Source organism: Bos mutus, chromosome 16 (genome assembly GCF_027580195.1).
Source record: "Bos mutus isolate GX-2022 chromosome 16, NWIPB_WYAK_1.1, whole genome shotgun sequence".
In the NCBI taxonomy this organism is placed as follows: domain Eukaryota; kingdom Metazoa; phylum Chordata; class Mammalia; order Artiodactyla; family Bovidae; genus Bos; species Bos mutus.
Genome location: NC_091632.1, coordinates 237,615 through 244,260, shown reverse-complemented (window position 1 = coordinate 244,260; position 6,646 = coordinate 237,615). Strand labels below are relative to the sequence as shown.

The following is a 6,646-nucleotide window of genomic DNA, read 5'->3' as shown; positions in this document are numbered from 1 at the left end:
ACAACAGCAGTACTACCATACAACCCCACTATAACATTACTAAACTTAACCATCTACATTATCATAACTTCCACCATATTTACACTATTCATAGCCAACTCTGCCACCACCACCTTATCACTATCACACACATGAAATAAAACACCCGTTATAACCGTTCTAGTTCTTGTCACCGTCTTATCAATAGGAGGACTCCCTCCCCTATCAAAATGAATAATCATCCAAGAGATAACAAAAAACGACAAGGTTATTCTACCTACCCTCATAGCAATTACAGCACTATTAAACTTATACTTCTATATACGACTCACATACTCCACTACACTAACAATATTCCCCTCCACAAACAACATAAAAATAAAATGACAATTTTCCCCCACAAAACAAATAACCCTCCTACCAACAACAGTTGTACTATCCACCATACTACTACCACTCACACCAATACTATCAGTGCTAGAGTAGGAATTTAGGTTAAACAGACCAAGAGCCTTTAAAGCCCTAAGCAAGTATAATTTAATTCCTGATGAGGATTGCAAGAGTATATCTTACATCAATTGAATGCAAATCAACCACTTTAATTAAGCTAAATCCTCACTAGACTGGTGGGCTCCACCCCCACGAAATTTTAGTTAACAGCTAAATACCCTAATCAACTGGCTTCAATCTACTTCTCCCACCGCGAGAAAAAAAAGGCGGGAGAAGCCCCGGCAGAATTGAAGCTGCTTCTCTGAATTTGCAATTCAACGTGTAAATTCACCACAGGGCCTGGTAAAAAGAGGAATCGAACCTCTGTCTTTAGATTTACAGTCTAATGCTTTACTCAGCCATTTTACCCATGTTCATCAACCGCTGATTATTCTCAACTAATCATAGAGATATCAGTACCCTATACTTCCTATTTGGTGCCTGAGCCGGCATAGTAGGAACAGCCCTAAGCCTGCTAATTCGCGCTGAATTGGGTCAATACCCGGAACCCTACTCGGAGATGAGCAAATCTACAACATAGTTGTAACTGCACACGCATTTGTAATAATCTTCTTTATAGTAATGCCAATTATAATTGGAGGGTTCGGTAATTGACTTGTCCCTCTAATAATTGGCGCCCCCGACATAGCATTCCCCCGGATAAATAATGTAAGCTTCTGACTCCTTCCCCCCTCCTTCCTACTACTACTTCTAGCATCGTCTGTAGTTGAGGCTGGGGCAGGAACAGGTTGAACCGTGTATCCCCCTTTAGCAGGTAACCTGGCCCACGCAGGAGCCTCAGTAGACCTAACCATTCTCTCTTTACACTTGGCAGGTGTCTCCTCAATTTTAGGAGCTATTAATTTTATTACAACAATTATTAATATAAACCCCCCTGCAATGTCACAATATCAAACCCCTCTATTCGTGTGATCCGTAATAATCACTGCCGTACTACTACTCCTTTCACTTCCTGTACTAGCAGCTGGCATTACAATGCTACTAACAGATCGAAATCTAAATACAACCTTCTTTGACCTGGCAGGAGGAGGGGACCCTATCCTATACCAACACTTATTTTGATTCTTTGGACACCCCAAAGTCTATATTCTTATTCTACCTGGGTTTGGAATAATCTCTCATATTGTAACTTACCTCTCAGGGAAAAAAGAACCATTCGGATATATAGGAATAGTTTGAGCTATGATATCAATCGGATTTTTAGGGTTCATCGTATGAGCTCACCACATATTCACAGTCGGAATAGACGTTGATACACGAGCCTACTTCACATCAGCCACTATGATTATTGCTATCCCAATTGGAGAGAAAGTCTTTAGTTGACTAGCAACACTTCACGGAGGTAATATCAAATGATCTCCCGCTATAATGTGAGCCCTGGGCTTCATCTTCCTCTTTACAGTAGGAGGCTTAACCAGAATTGTCCTAGCCAACTCTTCCCTTGACATTGTTCTCCATGACACATATTATGTTGTCACACACTTCCACTATGTTCTGTCAATAGGAGCTGTATTTGCTATTATAGGAGGGTTTGTGAATTGATTCCCACTATTCTAAGGCTATACTCAACAATACATGAGCCAAAATTCACTTTGCAATTATATTCGTGGGTGTTAATATGACTTTCTTTCCACAACACTTCTTAGGACTATCTGGCATGCCACGATGATACACCGATTACCCAGACGCATACACAATATGAAATACTGTCTCATTAATAGGCTCATTTATCTCTCTAACAGCAGTCATGCTAATGGTTTTCATTATCTGAGAGGCATTCGCATCTAAGCAAGAAGTCTTAACCGTGGATTTAACCACAACAAACCTAGAATGATTAAACAGGTGCCCTCCGCCATACCATACATTTGAAGAACCCATATATGTTAACCTAAAATAAGAAAGGAAGGAATTGAACCCCCTACTATTGGTTTCAAGCCAACATCATAACCACTATGTCTCTCTCAATTAATGAGATGTTAGTAAAATATTATATAACTTTGTCGAAGTTAAGTTACAAGTGAAAACCCTGTACATCTCATATGGCATACCCTATACAACTAGGTTTTCAAGATGCAACATCAGCAATCATAGAAGAACTACTTCACTTTCATGACCACATGCTAATAATCATCTTCTTAATTAGCTCATTAGTGCTTTATATTATCTCACTAATACTAACAACAAAGTTAACCCATACCAGTACAATAGATGCACAAGAAGTGGAGACAATCTGAACTATTTTACCCGCTATCATTTTAATTTTAATTGCCCTCCCATCCCTACGAATTCTATACATAATAGATGAAATCAACAACCCATTTCTTACAGTAAAAACCATAGGATATCAGTGATACTGAAGCTATGAATATACGGATTATGAAGACCTAAGCTTTGACTCCTATATAATTCCAACATCAGAATTAAAGCCAGGAGAATTACGACTATTAGAAGTTGACAACCGAGTTGTATTGCCCATAGAAATAACAATCCGAATACTAGTTTCCTCTGAAGATGTACTACACTCATGGGCCGTGCCTTCCCTGGGATTGAAAACAGATGCAATTCCAGGCCGCCTGAATCAAACAACCCTTATGTCAACCCGACCAGGTCTGTACTACGGCCAATGCTCAGAGATCTGCGGACCAAAGCATAGCTTTATACCTATTGTCCTTGAATTAGTTCCACTAAAGTACTTTGAAAAATGATCTGCATCAATACTATAAAATCACCAAGAAGCTATACCAGCACTAACCTTTTAAGTTAGAGATTGAGAGCATCATACTCTCCTTGGTGATATGCCACAACTAGACACGTCAACATGACTAACAATAATCTTATCAATATTCTTAGTTCTCTTTATTATTTTTCAACTAAAAATTTCAAAACACAACTTCTATCACAACCCAGAATTAACACCAGCAAAAACACCAAAACAAAACGCCCCTTGAGAAACAAAATGAACGAAAATTTATTTGCCTCTTTCATTACCCCTATAATCCTAGGCCTCCCCCTCATAACCCTTATTGTATTATTTCCTAGCTTACTATTCCCAACATCAAATCGACTAGTAAGCAATCGTTTTGTCTCCCTCCAACGATGAATACTTCAACTTGTATCAAAACAAATAATGGGTATCCACAACACCAAAGAACAAACATGAACATTAATACTAATATCCTTAATCCTATTTATTGGGTCAACAAACCTACTAGGCCTGTTACCCCACTCATTCACACCAACCACACAACTATCAATAAACCTAGGCATAGCCATCCCCTATGAGCAGGGGCAGTAATTACAGGTTTCTGCAATAAAACTAAAGCATCACTTGCCCATTTCTTGCCACAAGGAACACCAACCCCATTAATCCCAATACTAGTTATTATTGAAACTATCAGCCTTTTCATTCAACCAGTAGCCCTTGCCGTGCGACTAACAGCTAATATTACTGCAGGGCACCTGCTAATTCACCTAATCGGAGGAGCTACACTTGCACTAATAAGCATTAGCACTACAACAGCTCTCATTACATTTATCATTTTAATCCTACTAACAATTCTCGAATTTGCAGTGGCTATAATTCAAGCCTATGTATTTACCCTCTTAGTTAGCCTATACCTGCACAACAACACATAATGACACACCAAACCCATGCTTACCACATAGTAAATCCAAGCCCTTGACCCCTTACAGGAGCCCTATCCGCCCTATTAATAACATCCGGTTTAATTATATGATTCCATTTCAACTCAACGACCCTGATAATACTTGGCTTAACAACTAACATACTTACGATATATCAATGATGACGAGATATCATCTGAGAGAGTACTTTCCAAGGACACCACACCCAACTGTCCAAAAAGGCCTCCGCTATGGAATGATCCTTTTCATTATCTCTGAAGTCCTATTCTTTCCCGGGTTTTTCTGAGCATTCTACCACTCAAGCCTTGCCCCCACACCTGAACTAGGCGGCTGCTGACCTCCAACAGGCATTCATCCACTCAACCCCTTGCAAGTTCCACTACTCAATACCTCCGTCCTACTAGCTTCAGGAGTCTCTATTACCTGAGCCCACCATAGCCTCATAAAAGGAAACCAAAATCACATGTTACAAGCCCTGTTCATTACCATCGCATTAGGAGTATACTTTACACTACTACAAGCCTCAGAGTACTATGAAGCACCCTTCACTATTTCAGACGGAGTGTATGGCTCAACTTTCTTCATAGCCACAGGCTTCCACGGCCTCCACGTCATCATTGGATCTACCTTCCTAATTGTCTGCTTCTTCCGCCAACTAAAATTCCATTTTACTTCTAATCACCACTTCGGCTTTGAGGCCCCTGCCTGATATTGACACTTTGCAGATGTAGTATGACTCTTCCTCTATGTATCTATCTATTGATGAGGCTCATATTCTTTTAGTATCAATCAGTACAACTGACTTCCAATCAGTTAGTTTCGGTCTAACCCGGAAAAGAATAATAAACCTAATATTAGCCCTCCTGACTAATTTTACATTAGCCACCCTACTTGTTATCATTGCATTCTGACTCCCCCAACTAAACGCATACTCAGAAAAAACAAGCCCATATGAGCGGATTTGATCCTATAGGATCAGCCCGCCTTCTGTTCTCCATAAAATTTTTTCTAGTAGCCATCACATTTCTTCTATTTGACCTAGAAATTGCACTCCTCCTACCACTACCATGAGCCTTACAAACAACTAACCTAAACACAATACTTACCATAGCTCTCTTCCTAATTCTTCTACTAGCTGTAAGCCTAGCCTACGAATGAACTCAAAAAGGACTAGAATGAACCGAATATGGTACTTAGTTTAAAAGAAAATAAATGATTTTGACTCACTAGATTATGATTAAACTCATAATTACCAAATGTCCCTAGTATATATAAATATCATGATAGCATTTACAGTATCTCTTGCAGGACTACTAATATACCGGTTCCACCTAATGTCCTCTCTCTTATGCCTAGAAGGAATAATACTATCCCTATTCGTTATAGCTGCCCTAACAATTCTCAATTCGCACTTTACACTAGCTAGTATAATACCCATTATCTTACTAGTCTTCGCAGCCTGTGAAGCAGCACTAGGTCTATCTCTACTAGTAATGGTACCAAATACATACGGTACTGATTACGTACAAAATCTTAACCTATTTTAATGCTATTTTTCAATGCTAAAATATATTATCCCAACAATAATACTTATACCCCTAACCTGATTATCAGAAAACAACATAATCTGGATTAACTCCACAATACATAGCCTACTGATTAGCCTTACAAGCCTGCTCCTTATAAACCAGTTTGGTGACAACAGCCTTAACTTTTCATTAGTAGTTTTCTCCGATTCTCTATCCACCCCACTATTAATTTTAACCATATGACTCCTTCCCCTAATACTAATAGCTAGCCAGCACCACCTATCAAAAAAAAAAACCTGACCCGAAAAAAACTATTTATTACCATGCTAATTCTACTACAATCATTCCTAATTATGACCTTCACTGCCATAGAACTAATCTTTTATATCCTATTCGAAGCAACACTAGTCCCAACACTTATCATTATCACCCGATGAGGGAACCAAACAGAACGCCCAAACGCCAGACTTTATTTCCTATTTTACACACTAGTGGGTTCCCTACCCCTATTGGTTGCACTAGTTTACATCCAAAACACAGTAGGATCCCTAAACTTCCTAATACTCCAATACTGAGTACAACCTATGTCTAACTCTTGATCTAACATCTTCATATGACTAGCATGTATGATAGCTTTCATAATAAAAATACCACTATACGGCCTCCACCTCTGACTACCTAAAGCCCACGTAGAAGCCCCCATCACGGGTTCCATAGTCCTTGCAGCAATCCTGCTAAAACTAGGAGGATACAGCATGCTACGAATCACATTACTTCTAAACCCAGTAACCGACTTTATAGCATATCTATTTATCATACTATCTTTATGAGGTATAATTATGACCAGCTCAATCTGCCTCTGTCAAGCGGACCTAAAGTCAATTATTGCATACTCTTCTGTAAGCCATATAGCACTTGTCATCGCAGCTATCCTTATCCAAACACCTTGAAGCTACATAGGGGCCACCGCCCTGATAATTGCC

General features: G+C 39.3%; 1 non-coding gene across 1 annotated transcript; it reads right to left on the bottom strand.

Moving 5' to 3' along the window:
- Positions 1-769: 769 nt before the first annotated feature.
- On the bottom strand, positions 770-837 carry TRNAY-GUA (transfer RNA tyrosine (anticodon GUA)). The gene has a single exon. It is a non-coding gene; the product is annotated as a tRNA-Tyr (tRNA).
- Positions 838-6,646: the final 5,809 nt, after the last annotated feature.